Below are 17755 nucleotides of genomic sequence, written 5' to 3' on the forward strand. Positions count from 1 at the left end.
ATTCAGTTTAATCTTAAATCAATATTTTAAGATTAAATCTTACATTTTTCAGTTTAATCTTAAATCTTAACATTGATCATTATCTAACACAAAAAACGGGCATTCTTAACCTCTCTATATCAATATAAATATAAATCGAGTCAACCAGATAAGAAAATATCAACCTAACCAAGTGGCATTAGCCCAGCTGGTCAGGGGTTTGGCTCCCAACCTCTCGGTATAAGCTTTGCATTGGAAGTGAGAATTTTAGTTAGTTGGGTCATAAATTACGGATGATCTACAAATTTGGGCTATGTTCAACACTATGTAACCAAACCGATGACACTTGATAGAAATGCGAAATTGTTAAAATGGTCATGTATTTAAGCTTAATATTGTTGAAGATTACTATTTTATACACTTGCAACTATCAGCGCCGTCAAACGCTCCAACTGCTATTTGCATCGTCCTGAAATGCAAGTCCAATAATCAAAATTAGGAAATTGCCAACCCTCGGAAAAACATTCATGAAGTTGCACTGTCACTATTTTTGCGTGGGCATCCCTCGGTAGTCTGTCTTCTCCCTCCTCCTTGAACTCATTTAGTCCGATGCATGAACAATCTTGTACAACGTCTATTTGATTAAAAAAGTATTTACCCTAACAAATTACTGATCATTGGTTCCACTGTCCATACATTAATTCTTGGTAATCATACAGAATTATACCTGACTGAGCAAAAAAAAAAAAAAAAAAGTTTATACTTGGTGAAAAAGGAAATCAAAACAAACCCACACAACCTGACTAATAGATGCTGGAAAACGATTAATAAAAAATAAATTTTTAATAAAAATTATAATTTATTGTTTTCTTTTGTGAATGAAACTTATTAGTCCCACACTGTGGATTTCCAATTTTTAGTAGTTTTAAGAAACAATATAAATCTTTTAGTCCTACATCGGAGAGTTTTTCTTCTTAAGTTGTATTTGTCAATTATATAAACAAATTCACTATTTTTGTAAAATCTATGGGAAAGGGGTTGCTCTATATTTGGAGGGACCCCTAAGGGAAAAAAAAACATTTTATATTGTTTTCTCAAGTGTTCGATATTTTCCTTTATGGTTTTTTCGGAGTTGCCAAGCTCAAGTTGAGCATCTACCACATATGCTAGTAGTAGGTGTAGTAGGGTATTTTATCCTGGAGATATCCGTCCTGTGAGGGCTATAGCATCACTCTTGAGTGTAGCCGGGCGCTAATGTCTTAAGGGCAACGTGTTGAACACGTGACTCACTCTGTTTTTCCAAAATTTTGCCTTGTTGTTGTTGCGGAGATATGGGGATCTCGTCCGTTTCATCAAATCGATCACTTCCATTATAAAGGAGCTAAGTATCAATAACTTTTGCTTATTTGATTTTTCCTTGTTTTTGATTATTGCACCCAACAATATTAAGACATTATAATTTGTAATAATCGAAAATGGTTGGTTGGTTTGTGAATCATGGATGTTAATTATGGAGTGAAAAACAAAAACGAATTTTTAGTCAGCTGTATAATTTCGAGTTTATCTCTTAACCTAGAAGGAATTTCGATGAACCCTTTTGACACAACGTAGTAGACATCCTGATAGTTACCCACGTAAAATTTCAGAATTTTTGGAGTTGTAAAAGTATTTTTTTTGATATTTTACAAAACAGAGAAACGTTCCTGAAAAATTCTGACGGGCAGAATTTTGTTGTTAACTAAAATAGTTTTTTTGGGGTAACCATGAGTTTTTTGATATGGTGGTTCAAACGAAGTTTATAAATCTAGATATTATCTTCAAAACTCATATTTTATCTGAACTAAGGTTTGTGAGATGTGGTGTATTAGGTGATTGGGAAATTACCGTCTCCGTGGTCAGAGTATAAACGAAGTTTGTGACATGAAATTGAAAAGGAACATGACTACCAGGCGCATGTGGATGAACACAAGTCTTCCAAAGCTGACAAAGGCGAGAACATAAAACACAACTCTAAGCGTAGTCTTCATAAGAAAGGTATGTTTCGTAAAACTGAATCCGGCATTACTTTAATTAAAGGTGATTGTTATGTTTGTAAAATTCATGGCCATACGGCAGTAAAGTGTAGACAACATAAAACCTTAATAAGTAAAAAGTTAATGCTAATTTAGTTGAAACAAATTAGAACGAGTTCATTGACATGATGTCAGAAGTTATTTTAATAACCAATGTGAGAGACTGGTGGGTGGATTCTTGAGCCACTAAGTATGTTTGTTGAAACATAGACCTGTTCACCTCTTATCAGAGGATAAGGGATGTAGAGAAACTCTATATGAGTAACTCATATGCGACAGAGGTTGCATAAAAGGGAAAGGTCGAGCATAAGCTCATATCTGTAATATTCTCACATTGAATGAAGTTTTCATGTTCCGAGCATATGAAAGAATCTTGTATCTTGTTCTCTTGAAGATGGTAAAAGATTGGAGATCTTAACTAAATGTAGAAAACTTGTTATAACTAAGGGAATTGATTTTTTAGGCAACAGTTATAGAACTTAGGGTCTATATAAGTTTAAAGGAAAATCTGATGAAGTGAACATAGTTGATTCTTGTGCTTTCTTTTGTGTGTCTTTGAATGTTTTGCATGGTAGACTTGGAACCGTAAAATTGTAAGTCAATGCATAAACTTCCTAGCATAGGCTACGTACCCAAATTTAGTTTGGATCTTGAACACAAAAGTGAAATGAATATGCTATAAAAAATTTAGCACAAATGTTCATACTAATTCTAAGCCCTTAAAATTAATTCAGTTAGGCCTAGTTGACATGAGTTCAACCCAAAACCACTATGGTAAAAGATGGTTTATAACTTTCGTGGATGATTGTACGAGGTACTATCTTGTATACTTTTTTAGGGATAAGGATGATGCCTTAGAAGCCTTAAGATGTATAAACTTGAAGTTCAAAACCAATTAGAATCATTGAGCATAACAATTGTATCCTTAAGAAGATGATAATTGCCATGTTGATTAGTTCAGGATTACCTGCGGCCTTGGGGGGGGGGGGAGGCAGTCCTCTTAACTACTATATCCTGAATATAGTACCCTTAAGGATAAGATGAAACTCCATATGATTTATGGAAAGGTAGATGACCTTCTTATGAATGCGTCAAAGTGTGGGGGTGTTTGACTAAGATTGTCATTCCTCTTCCTAAAAGAACTAGATAGAAACCAAAAATGTTGATTGTGTCTTCATATAGGGTATACTGAGTATATTTCTACATATAGATTTTTGGTTGTGTGTTCTGATTTTTCATACTTTGGTGTGATTTTTCTGACTTTGTTGTGAATACTATTACATAATCTAGGGATGCTGAGTTCTTTGAACATGTTTATTCTTAAACCTGTACCTCATTAGAGATGTGTTGTTGATCCCTAGATTTATTTTCAAATAGTCAGAACTTATATTAAAGGAAGATGAAGTTAAGGTTGAGCCTAAGAGAAGTAAAACAATTAGACTTGAGACTTCTTATGAAGCCGACTTCATAACATGCCTAGCTTAGTATAAGCTCTGGACTTGTAAAGAAGCCTTGATATCTACTGAAACCCCATTCTGGTAAGAAGCTTCATTTAGTGAAATGGACTCAGTCCGTCGGAACCTGACTTGGAAGGTTTCTAGTTGACCTCCAGAGAGTAAGACCATGAGATGTAAATGAGTCTTTAAGAGGAAACATTAGGTATATGGAACTGTGGAAAAATATTAGGCTAAGTTGGTAGTTAAAGGCTATAAACTAAAAGAAGGTGTATATTTCCTTGATTCTTATTCACATGTGACGAGATTTACTTCCGTTGAGATGCTAATTGTTATTGTTGTCATAAACAAATTAGAGATACATCAGATGGATGTTAAAACAACTTTTCTAAAATCGTGAATTAGATAGAGAAATTTACATAGACCAACCTGAGGATTTTGTAGTGAAAGGTTATGATGACAAAGTTTGTAAGTTGAACAAAATTTTGTATGGTTTATAAAATAAGCACGTAAACAGTGACATGGAAAATTTGATCATGTGATAATGTGTAGCGGATTTAAGTTAATGAATCTGACAAGTATATTTACATGTAACTTGTTAAGGATGCCTGTGTGATTGTATGCTTGTATGTTGATGATATGCTTATACTTGATACAAACATAGATGTGATTAATTCTACTAAAAACATGCGCTGAATGAGAACGTTGACTTGAAAGACTTGGGCCATGTTGATGTAATCTTAGGGATGAGGATTAGAAAATAATCTATCATATGTAGTCTTAGTTATTCTCATTATGTTGAATTTGTACTTAAGAGATACAATCAGTGTGATTGTAAGCCTGCTTGTACTCCGTACGATTATTCTTGTAGACTCAAGAAAAAGGGTAATTGAGTATCTTAACTTGAATACTCAAGAGTTATAGGATGTCTGATGAATTTAATGAACTGTAAGAGTCCAGACATTGCCTATATTGTGAGTAAGTTAAGTAGATATAATTGTAGTCCAGAGCAATAATATTCAGATGCACTGAGTAGAGTATTATGGTACCTAAAATACTCTATTACCTTTATTTGATTTATGAAATGTATCTTGCTGTCCTTGAGGGACTTTGTGATGTAAACTGGATAGTTGACTCAGAGGAGTCTAAGTCTACGAGTGGATATGTTTCACTCTAGCATGAGGGTTTGTTTTTGGAAGATTTACAAACAAACATATATTGCTCAATTCATTATAGAATCTGAGAGTATTGAGTTAGATAAAGCACGAGAGGGGGCCGAGTGCCTAAGATGCTTTTTTTAAAAGACATTCCTCTCTGGCATAGGCATGTGCCAGCTATATCTATACATTGTGTTAGCCAAGCTATAATAGCTAAAGCTGAAAATAACTAATCTCAATCGGCGTTATTTCCATTGATTGGATAAAGTCCAAGGAGAATATCGCGCAACTTTTGACGAAAGGTTTATCCCAAGAGATAGTTAGAAATGCATCGAAGGGGAAGGGGCATAAGCTCATGAATTAAACTTGCCATGAAGGATACTCAACCTTGCTGACTGGAGATGCCAAGATCAAGGTTTCGAATGAGACAACTAACTTATGGTGGGTAAAGGTAAACGCTATCAGAGAATTTTATTCTCTGTCCTTTCCCTATGGTGTAGACGTGATAGTGTGACTGCATGTGAAGGATGACTTTTAAGAAGTCTTAATGAGTTCTATAGTTTTAATTTAAGATCGAAGTGGAGTGTAGCAGTAACACTCTTTATGGATACTCACCTATCTGAATGAGGAAGTGGGCCGCTTCCTATGAGAATATGAGCTTTGATTCTCTAGAGCATTCTGAGAAATAGGATATGTCCAGGGCCAAATTGGACAAAATGGCACGAGCTTGGAAGCAACCTTGGAGATATCAACCGTGGTTGTTATCGCGAATTACATCAAATGCTAGCAGTTCAATACATAGTTCACTGTCTCTAGCAAGTAATTCCGGTAATATCTCACTAAGCAAAGGTTCAAGACCTCATGGACACCTCTTCCTAAAATGGTATTTCCTGCGCTTTTTATGTGATTTTCGTTTTGATGGTTTTGGTATTACTGGAACTTAGGACCTAAAGGTCACTAAGGGTTCACTAGTTCATGCTTTTTCACTTTGATGAAAGATACCTATAGTCTCACCATGTGAGAACTAAAGATGAAAGCTCTCAATACTATTATGATTTGTGCAATCCATAGTATGACCCTGGGGTCAACACACTTTTGTGTGAGGGAGAGGACGTAGAAATGACTAGTATGATTTCAACACTTGCACGATCAGTCTGTTTGGATCGTGAGATTGGGATGTTGATTTACCAAGATCTATCTGTGTTTTCATGTTTTATTGAGTTTTCATTCATGTGGGGGATTGTTGGAAAACGATTAATAAAAAATAAATTTTTAAAGTTTTAATAAAAATTATAATTTATTGTTTTCTTTTGTGAATGAAACTTATTAGTCCCACATTGTGGAGTTTCCAATTTTTAGTAGTTTTAAGAAACAATATAAACCTTTTACTCCCACATCGGGGAGTTTTTCATCTTAAGTTGTATTTGTCAATTATATAAACAAATTCACTACTTTTATAAAATCTATGGGAAAGAGGTTGCTCTATATTTGGAGGGACCCCTAAAGAAAAAAAACATTTTATATTGTTTTCTCAAGTGTTCGATATTTTCCTTTATGGTTTTTTCGGAGTTGCCAAGCTCAAGTTGAGCATCTACTACATATGCTATTAGTAGGTGTAGTAGGGTGTTTTATCCTGGAGATATCCGTCCTGTGAGGGGTATAGCATCACTCTTGAGTGTAGCCGGACGCTAATGTCTTAAGGGCAACGTGTTGAACACGTGACTCACTCTGTTTTGCCAAAATTTTGCCTTGTTGCTGTTGCGGAGATATGGGGAGCTCGTCCGTTTCATCAAATCGATTTGCTTATTTGATTTTTCCTTGTTTTTGATTATTGCACCCAACAATAGAGTGAGAATAGATTAGAGTGTTCATACTACAACTAATTAGTGCATGCGGGAAGGAAACAAAAAATAGTAAAATTAGTGGTCACCCAAATCTTCATGGAAAAATATGTCTCTCCTAGACCCTGGTTTACATATATGATTACATCAATTCTTCGCAATATATTGAACCTTCAAAGCAGGCTCGTAACAGCCATATTTTTCTTTTCAGCAATTTCCTAAGATTTACTGTCAAAAAACTAATTACAGTAAGAACAAAAATGGAGTAATGCTGATATAATACCCCAAACAAATGGGAAGAGAAAATTCATTATACCTTTTATAAAATAAAATCATCTCATCCCATCATTCAGTGTTTCATCAGAACCAACTCCTAATGGCTGCTCAAAAATTACAGACAAAATTTCTATGGTTAATTCTAAATTTAATTTACAAATTAGTACAGCAAAAAATCTTAAAGTGTGAACATCTAGATTATCAGTAAGCAGTACAGAGGAATTCGATAATTAAAAAACACCCCAAATATCAAGAATCAAACCCAACAAAATCATCATATTAAGAGGATCACCAGAACCTTTTTCAACACCTTAGTCGCGAACGGCTAATAATTTTTCAACACTTTCACCAGTGACGGCTGTAAAACCTAAATCACAATCACAACCCAAATCAGAAACATTATTAAAAAAAAAAAAAAAAAAAAAACACATACACACCATAACAATGGTGGCCAAAGCTAGCTAAATAAAAATTAATCGTTCTTTACTTATAGCCCGTTCGTTTCAGGTAATTGGGAACCCAGTAATTGGATTCCAAGGGAATAGGCCCAATTCCCCTGAACCGAACAGTCCAAAAAAATTTAGAATTGGATTGCTAAGGAATCCAATTCCCTCCTATGGGCTCTATTCTATTGCATTGGTGGGTGGGTGGAAAGGAATTTGATTCCGTAAAAAACAAAGGGAATTGAGCGAAAATTACGAATCTGTCCCTCTGAAAATCTGGTTTTCTTTTTTCATTTTACTGAATAACCATTCGTATAGGTACTGAAATCGATCTGAGATCGAGAGAGAAGAAGAGATCGAGATTTTCTAACCATCTGAGATCGAGAGAGAAGAAGAGATCGAGAGTTTCTAACCATTTCGTTCGATCTGAGATCGAGAGAGAAGAAGATATCGAGAGTTTCTAACCATCTGAGATCCAGAGAGAAGAAGAGATCGAGAGAGAAGAAGAAAGAAACCACTGAAGAATGAGAGATGGAGAAATACGATGATTAGGTTAGGGTTTTAAATTCTCGTATTTTCTTTCTTCTCTATCTGTATGTAATTTCATTTTTTTTAACTGCTCGTTTTGTTAGGGTTTTGATTTCTTTTCAGTTTGTTGCAGGAATGATTGATTAAAAGACCAATTATCATCTCAATTGGATTTTCGGCTTTGTGATAATCGATCATCAACTCAGGAACAATAATTTCTTCCACAAGAACTCTAACTTTCATTTTCAACAGTACCTATTTCTTCTTCTCCCGACTCAATCAACTACAGTATTATCAGCGTTTCCCTTTGATTCAACTAATAAGAACTTTCAAGGTATAATTCGTTCACCAATTTCATTTAAATTGATTTCGGTAATTTTTTAGTTTTATGATAAAATTAGCTTATGCATGTGTATGTTGGGTTTATGATATAATCCATGAAATCATCTTTTAACTGTCTCTTGATTGTGTTATGTTTTTTTTTACTTACTGATCTAATTACAGCTTTAGTTTTTCGTTGGTTTTTGCCTTTAAAAGTTCTGGCTGCACTTTTAACTATTGAATCTAAATTTGTGTTAGATTATGAGTACATGTTTATGTTTAGTCTTTGATCGTAAAGTTGGCTATGATTACAAAATACCCGCGCTTCTGAGAGTTATCTGTGAAGCTAAATAAAAATGGTTGAATTTCTTGATATGATCCATTATTTATAGTTATTGAATCTAAATTTGTGTTAGATTATGAGTACATGTTTTCATAATGATTTGGCCTGTAATGCTTTTATTTTTCTTAATTCTGTGGTGTTTCAGAGCCTTAGATAATGGTCTGTTGAAACCCTGTGACTGTATGATTGTTAACATAAGTTTGATAACATGTCCTTCAAATGATATTTGACTTGAGACACCCTGTGGCTGTATGATTGTTTACTGTTTTATCATCCGTGTATGTATAGTCATGTATGGTTGACCATTTTGTTCTTATCCTTTTCAAATTCAGACCCACTTCCAGTATGGCACCTCTAGTCTTGACAAAAAAAAGAAAACTTGAAATGATGACAGACAATATCCGAACAACGATGGATGATGTAACTTTATTTTACATTTATTTCTATTCATATGTCTTGCGTCATCAAAGCTGTGTGTTAAGAGCTAATGATCGTTTTGAATTAACTATGGTACGATTGTGGGTGATGGAAGATTTGGTATACAAAAGTGACACCAAATGTAAATCCCAACTTCGTCTCGATAGACGCACTTTTAGAATTCTTTGTCATAAGTTGCGCACTGTTAGTGGACTAGAAGATAATAGGAATTGTGATGTCGAAGAAATGGTGGCGATATTTTTATATGTAATTGCGCATCACCATAAGAATAGAGTTGTGGGTTTTCAATTCAAGCGATCAGGAGATACGATTAGTAGACATGTGAACACGGTGTTGAAAGGAGTTATTAGGCTTCAAGGAGAGTTGTTAAAAGAACCGGTAGCAGTCTCTACAAGTTCTGTTGACCAGAGATGGAACTGCTTTAAGGTATGAGATTGTCTCAAATGAAATATTATAACCTTTTTAATCTTATATGTCATGAATATCACTAATGAACTATTAACATCTTCAGTGTCTAATATATTCCTTTCTATTTAATTAGCTGTGTCTCTAATTTCTCCTCTAATGAGCATCTTCAGTGTCTAATAGATTCTTGTGTAATTTATTTTGTACCCTGTTTTGACAATGAACACCATAATCTTCCATGCATTGGTTCCACATGGTTTGGTAACTTAGGTTAGGATGGGTCCTTGTTGGCTGTATTTGGAATTGAACATGTTGTTTAGTATCTCCACCCCCTTTGCTCTTTGCATTTGTGGGTTGTTGTTACCTTCTAATATGTGATTACCTTCTTATGTTACACCTGATGCATAACATGTAGTTCCATAAAGTTAGCAGAGACAATTAGGAATGCTCACGTTCTTGTCACGACAAACTTGAATTATTTTGGTTAATTTAGAAAAAGGACTCTTAACAATACTTAGAACTGCAGTTGCCAATCGTTGATGCAGATTAATTGCCACCTCTTTTTTGCCTTATGAGAGAGAGAGAATGTGTACTGAGGTGTTTACATTTGAATTATTATGGGTTTGGTATATCTTGATGTATCTCTGTGATTTGGGATTATCATTTTGGTAAAAAATTGCATTTGGTGATTTTGTCCTGTTTATATTACATGATGAGTAGTCCTCAATCGGATCTGAAATGGGTAATCCTCTTATCTGGTTTCAGCTCCATTCACTTGTGACCTAATCTGATTTCTTGTGATTGTTCTGCATTCTTCAGCTTTACTTAAAATAGTGTTTTGCTTGTGTATTATTGGCTGGTAGTCAAATGGAACAGTTCCTAATTCATACAATTATTGTTAGCTTAGAGTCTCTTCCGCCTCTTGATTTAAGCTGTAATTCTCCCACTGGTGCTGTTCCTAATCAAATGGGTAATCATAGAAATCCTGGATTGAATGACATGATTTAAAACTTGGGTGTTGAAATAGACAAGACTAGAATAAAGTGTTATTAATTGTGTTCTGACCTTTCTAAATGGAATTAAGTCGCAGGCATTGGTCTAATATCTTTAGTTCTAGGTCTGCAACTCTCAGATTACTGCACTGTTATTGCACTGATACTCAGTGCACTGTTTATTTTAACTGCACTGTTACTGCACTGATTCTCAGTGCACTGTTTATTTTAACTGCACTGATACCCAATTTGTGGATTTTGCAGTCTCATCCAAGTATAAAGGGAGTGTATGGGAAAGTTTTTCCTCATTTGGACGCATTGGTTGAAATATTTGTTGAAGATAGAGCAAATGGTAAAGGAGCTGCTTCTTTAGCTGAAGAGTTGGAAGAGATAGATAAAGAAGATGAGCAAGAAAGGGAGAACGAAACAAAACAGGAAACTGAACAAGAACAAAGTAACCAATCTGGATCAGTGGACGAAGCCAATAACAGTAATGATAAAGGTAGGAGGAGGAAGAGGGTTAGATCATCTTCTTTGGATGTTGTATCTGGTGAATCAAGTGGTGATTCGAATGGTCTTAATCTGATGGCTAATTCTTTCAGCAAGTTTGTATCAGGCACTCTTTCACATTTTGAAGCAATTCGTAGTACATTGGCCCAAGAATCAGACACCAACAAACAGTTGTTTGAGGAGCTACAGAAGATTGATGGTCTTACTGATGATGATGTGATAGATGCTGCTTCGATTATACTTGATTCATCTACGAAGACCAAAATGTTTTTCGGGATGGAAGAAGGGAAGAGGGCTCACTATGTGAAGAATAGAATACTCAAGTAGTAGTGAAAAAAAGAAGCTTCAGAAGATGGCAAGACCTCTTGATGACAAATCTAGGTTCAAATTTGTTTTGAAATTTGTTTTGAAATTTAACTCTTCATACACAAGTGGAACAATAGTCATCCACGGTTCAAATTTGTTTTGAAATTTTGAATTCTTAAATTTTTGAGTTTTAGCTTTATTAGAAGTTTCAAGGATATTTAAGTAAATAATAGATTTGAATTACAATGGAATCCAATTATCCCAACCAAACAGATTTTGTTTTACCATGTAATCCTTTTCTTGGAATCCAATTCTAGGAGTTGGATTACCCTGTAATCCAATTCCTGAGGTTTGAAAAACTTGAACCGAACAAATAGTTAGTGAATTAAATTTCCTCTCTCTATATACAATTTTCCAGCAACAACAATATATGGTAAATTTTATACATGGAAATTCTTGGTTATAATTCTGGGAATATTTAATACTCAATATGTAAATTTGGGATAAGAACTTTAATGAATCGCATACATACTCGAATTTTTTCCCCAAATTTTTACCATGCAATTCAATAAGAACTTAAATAAATCTTACTGTAATTATTCCACATACTTATACTTAAAAACGTGAACATACCTAAAAAAACATTAATACGGGCAGAGAGGGATGAAAGATTTCTATGCATCAATATCATGAGATTTCCATATAAAACATAAAAATAACTTAAAAAGCAAATAATCTATGTTATTCAGTAATTTAGGTAATACACCAAATTATTAATCTAAAGATTCTGTTTTCCTAAAATACTTTATTTTTTATTTTTTTATATGGACATTTTCGTTTTTTACCGATTTTTTTTTTCGTTTTCTATCCTAAATTATACGCTCATTTTTTAGCCAATCCGAAGGCTTAGATTTTATTAAAATCATGTAAACGCGTGTAAGAATTTGATAAGCTATCACTTGATTTGGAGCGTCAGATCGTATCAATCTTATTAAAAATTAACGACCACGAAATATAGGGGGTATAAGTTGCTTTTCAGCGAATCAGGAGCGAGGGTTTTGTTCACCGGCCAATGAGAGGGGAGGTTACCGCAACTCTCGACGTGTAGTGAGAGATGGCGCGGGATTTTTTGGTTGTTGACATGTGTTGTTACAAAAACAACTCAGCATAAAATGTCAAAAATAAGCTAGAATCGTGACTCTTTTGTGAAATATACACAAAATGTGATGTATTATGCCTTGTTATATGGTGTATTATGCATGCTATTACGTGCTTTCTTAACGTGATGTGTTTGGGCCACGTGCTTATCCGTGATGCGTGTTGTGCTACTGTGCCGATTAGGCTAACCCAGCACAGTTCACGAAACTAACGTGTTGGGCTGTGTTGGGCTAAATCACGTGCTGGGCTGCGCTCAGATTTTAGCGTGCTGGGCTGGGTTGTGCTCGTGCTGGCACATCCCAATTTACACCTCTATATACGATGATCTAATTATTGCACAAAACATGTTGGATAACCTGTAATATACTCCCTCCGTCCCTAATATATAGGTGGAGAATATGAAATCTCTTAGATTAAAAAAGAACGCGCGATTTGGGGATATCAAAACTAATTGGGGGATATGAATTACTTCCCCCAACCAAAGGTGTCTGCTAAGGGGTGTTTTTTGGGGCGAAAATACTAAAACAACCTTCCCTCAAAATAAAAATTAAAAAACTTAAAATCAAAAAACAAACACATATCCCCCATTTCCATCTTCACCTCTTATTAATCTCTTTTAAGGTTAGGGCTTTGAAACCTAAATATTTCCCACTCCCTTTCAAATCCTAGATTTTCCCCACTCCCTTTCAAATTCTCTTCTTCTTCTCTGTCGGCTCCTCACTTTGAAAACGATTTTTTTTTAACATTTGGAAGTGATGAAGACCATGCCGGAAGTGATGAAGACCATGTCGGAAATGATGAAGACCATGCCGGAAGTGATGAAGACCATGCCGGTATAGATGAAGATCATGCCGGAAGTGATGAAGACCATGCCGGTAGTGATGAATACCATGCCGGAAATATTAATTTTTTACATTGTCGGAAGTGATGAAGACCATGCCGGAAAATGGTACCGACATGCTTGGTAACTAACATTCAACGCCGTAACTTAATGCCGACATGCTCGATAGAAATCTATCAATGCCGGTATTCAAGTGAAAAAAAACAAGTTTCTGGATACTTTATATCATGTGTCGACATAGAAAATTAAGCATTATACCATGCCGGTAGCAGTACCGGCATGCTTGAAAATCAACTTATTGTGCAGGAAGTTGACTGAAAACCAGGCGGGAGGGGCTACGCGCCCCCCTGCCCCTCATGGATGGCGTGCCGGCATAGTTTTTTGGTTGAATACTATGCCAAATTCAATTTCAGAATGGGGGATAAGCTCGATGCCGACATGGACGTGGTTTGAATACCATGCCGGAAGCATCCATACCGGCATGGTATTCATACCACGTTCATGCCGGCACCGAGATTTTTCAGCTGCAAAAATGGTGGATTCAAAGGGGAAAAAAGATCAAATTTTCAACCTCTTAGCAGCAATTCTCTCTTCACAATCATCCTCCATTTTCACCAAAAAAGTTCCCTCTCAAATATTTTTTCCCTCCTTCTACTCTCACCTCACTCACCCAAATTCAAATAAAAGTACACACTAATCATTTAACAAAAAATCTTAAGATTTTACTAATTCTAATTAACCATTAAACCTAATTAGTGAGGGGTAGATTAGGAATTAAAAAAATAATTAGATAAGGGGTGACCCCGATTTGATATTTGGATCCAATTTTTGTCTTTTTCCTCTATCCCCCAATTAGTTTTGATATCCCCCAATTGCGCGTTCTTAAAAGATTACATGGTTTTTTTTATAAATTTTCATATTTTTTCCTGTTTTTACCCTTTGTCTTATTTTCAATACAATTTCCCATACGACATAAGTAGGGATATGTATGTCAAAAACCATCTTGAAATTAGAATTCCGCCTATTTAGTGGAACTAAGAAAATCCAATACTCCGCCTATATAATAGGTTCGTAGGAAGTAAACAAATTTAATATCGAAAAATCAGACGATTCGGATATGACATAAATATTATTCGGGAATTGGAATCTTCCAACCTGAAATTTGATTTGTTTATTGAATATATATGCAGTCGAAGATGTGGTACATGTGAACATAGTACACATTAGGTAATTGTATGCATGATATTGTACTTTAAAAATGATTAAGAACTGGGTTTAGTTGTAATTGACCATAATCAACAAAATATCTATCTATCTTACAAAAACAAATGGTTTTCTGACCATCCGACGGCTATGCATAAACCATCTACAGAGATCGACGGATCCCATTCCTTTTGAAATGTGGAAAATTGCAAAAGATAAATCACGGTTGAGAATGCACCCATTTTCTACTCCCTAATCCAACGTATGTGAGTCATTCAAGCATAAATTTCATCGATTCAAAGTTTATTTTTGCATCCATTTATTCATCTGTTGTCCGTTACGAATCAAAATTACATTCAAAGGAATTAACCACCCATTATTCCTCATTTATGTCAATCCTTATGGTTTCCGAAACGCTCGATCAAATTTTCAAGTATATAAACTTCTACATGTGTATCCCTCCATTTCCACTCGCAAGTATAACATCTCCACGAGTTGTCGTTCTGCCTTCTCAAGGTATGTATCAGGTTCCTTTAACTCATTAACCCGCCTTTTCCTTCTTCTTTTTTTGGTTCCACCGTTCCATGAGTTGTTGTTAACATCTAACTGTGATCTTTGATCTGAATTAATCCTCCTAACTCCAACAAATATGTTGTTCCATCTAATTGTGATGTTATCAAATAAAGATTGTTTGAACTTAATGCATCAGCTAAAGTTTATTCCTATTGTTAGGTTGGTTTTATTTGAGTTTTGTTGTAATGTGTTCGATGAAACTTCTCGAAGAAATGTGTCCTATTTTGAAAATATATTAATGGGGTATTCTGATTAGGTTACCATCCCTTTCATGCAGGATACCCATTAACATAAATCCCTTGAAATGTTCCCCTATATAAACTTCAAGAGAGATTTATGGTCTTCCTCCATTTCTCTCTGCATCATACTCTCTCAACACTGCTAGATCACTACTCTCTTAGTTTAGTTTGATTTTTTTTTTCTTCTTAATATGTAGTGTTTGATTACTGATTGGACTTTCTTAATTTTTGGTTATATTGTTGCAGATTTTTTGGCGAGAAAATCACTACCATTCATCTGGAAAATTTTGGTTTTCCGGTTTTAAATTGCCAGTCTGGAAATTATTGGTTGTTTTAAATGTGTAGGTCACAAGATTTTGATTGAAAGTTTGGGTTCTCCCGCACCAGGTAAATCTCTTTTTATGATATCATTATTTCCTTAAGCTTATCATTTTGAGATGGAGATGATAACCATATCTCGCGTATTTTGTAACTTATTCCATCTACTAAATAGTTAGTAGATGCATTGTTGTTTCTTGTGGAGAACTTTAAAGCTACAAATCAACATTTTTTATTTGTTAATTCAGTCTCACTTATACTGCACCGTCCTCTCCTTGATATAAACTGCAGTGTCATGAATTTTTGACTCCTCAAAGTGAATTGTGGGGTTCATTGTTGTGCATAATCTCATGGAAGGGAGATGTACAATGATTTCCTAAAGCAACTCTTGATAAAGGTGCAAAGTCATATGGAAGTGATATCCCAAGGTATGTATAACCTGGATTTGTATTTTCCTTCACGCGCCATGCCATCAGTCAACTCATTCAGATTGTATTTTCTTCGCATGAATTAAGAGTACGTATTACTTTGTAATTTGTAATGAATTCTTAAACTACCTCCTCATTTTTTCATTAAGTTGTATTTTAATCGTTTTGTGGACTCTTATAAGTTCCAGATTGTAAATTAACTTTCGGCTCTCTATTTCATCATCTGTAACTGATCAACATATATTAGTGTTTTGTCCTAATCAACACTTTTACATCACCACAAGGTGCAGGAGTTATACTTACTGCTTTAAGAAGACCCAGAATTGAGAACATAGATTGAATGATTAGCATGTTGTTCCTCCTTCGATGCATTCTGTAAAACATGACTAATACCACACAGTCTCTTAGAAGTTACCAAAAGATTGATGATTGTAGCTGGAAGGTAATGATTAGTCAACTGAACTGATTCCAAATTGACAATGGAATAGACGAGAAATATGAATTACTAATTTTTACTGTCTATCCACAATAGTAGGAAATAGATGGGGACTCTAACGCATCTGAATCTTTGTGTTTAAGTAACTCCTTTTGTTATCGCCAATTCTTTTTCATAAGATGTTAAACGAATGTGGTTTTATATGTCAATTCATACGCCATTGTGTTTTAGATCATTTTGTTTCTTCTCTTAACACGATTCTGTTCATTTATGATGCAGACACATCATTGTGGCAATGATCGACTACACACAAGATCCAAAATACGATGTGTTTTGAGGCGCAAGTGCGGGACAATGTATATCAACGCATATATTGCATCATTATAGGTAATTTATAAAGCTTCTCGGATGTTATTCTAAGATCTAATATATTTGCAATGATTCTGTCAACGGATTATTGTTGAGTTTAACCAACAATTATTAAAAGACACAACACCGAGGAATCTACCAGATAAATATTTACCATTGTTCTCTTGCAGAAATAGAATGAGGTCAGGACAACAGTTATTGAAAGACAAAACACCGAGGAATCTACCAGATAACTATTTACCATTATTCTCGGGCAGAAATATTATTTCGGTGGTCAATTTCAGATTTTGATACAAACAAGTTGGGACATTTACGTTGTTCTTAAATCTAAAGCGTTAAACTATTCCTACATGTCACAGACGCATACATTTTGGGGTTCTTGCCACTTGGTTAGTTGTGATCATATCTCAAACATTACTACTTTACATTGGTCAAAATATTGCGGTCTTTGCTATGTGTTGATCTGTTTCATGATGGTGTTTAACAGTCTGATTGAGTAATTGGTTTCATGGGAGATTTAAAATCTAACCGCGTACTGCTATGGATAGTATGTGAAAATTCCAACTGACCATATAGTTCGGAACTACCCCGTCTTTTCTCTAATTCCTAGATAACAGTCTTTGTTAACAAGGATAACAATGAAAAAACAGTTTGTTTAGAGATTTTTTATCATGGGTGATCGGTTTAGGCAGTGGAATTTACACAATTAATGCCATTCGTGCCGCTCAGCCACTACCACAGAACTAAAATAAAACTTTTGTTATTGTTAGTGGCCAGGAGTGGTTTCTCGGAACAACGCCCCACCCCCCACTCCCAAACAGATGTACAAAATGAATCGAACGAATTAACCTTTAGGTGAATAAAGAAACCAACAGATAACAAAGCTGGATAAACCAATATAATCCCCGTGGGTTGTGTCCTCACCATTTGCTCTCAAAATGCGTTTAGACATTCTCATGTATTTCGGCCAAAATAGGAATTTAGATCCACACCAAATAATTGGAAATGATAGGTTGACTGTGGAAACCACGACAAAACAGGATTGCTAAAGGCGGATACCGCTATTAGCGGGGCGGGTACCAAATTATATGAGACAAAATAATCCTGACCGTTGGATCCTGAATT

The 17755-nt window shown here is 35.0% G+C and overlaps 1 long non-coding RNA gene and 1 other non-coding gene across 3 annotated transcripts; both read left to right on the forward strand.

Annotated features, from left to right (window-relative positions):
* Window positions 1-7720: 7720 nt before the first annotated feature.
* On the forward strand, window positions 7721-9274 carry LOC113273567. 2 transcript variants are annotated; one of them, XR_003322484.1, is made up of 3 exons: window positions 7721-7774; window positions 7884-8084; window positions 9147-9274. It is a non-coding gene; the product is annotated as an uncharacterized LOC113273567 (long non-coding RNA). The 2 variants fall into 2 exon arrangements; XR_003322485.1 differs by having other exon boundaries at window positions 9154-9274.
* On the forward strand, window positions 8371-8453 carry LOC113276942. Its single transcript, XR_003324726.1, has one exon. It is a non-coding gene; the product is annotated as a small nucleolar RNA U36a (small nucleolar RNA).
* Window positions 9275-17755: the final 8481 nt, after the last annotated feature.

This window comes from Papaver somniferum, chromosome 4, assembly GCF_003573695.1.
Source record: "Papaver somniferum cultivar HN1 chromosome 4, ASM357369v1, whole genome shotgun sequence".
NCBI classification, from domain to species: Eukaryota; Viridiplantae; Streptophyta; class Magnoliopsida; order Ranunculales; family Papaveraceae; genus Papaver; species Papaver somniferum.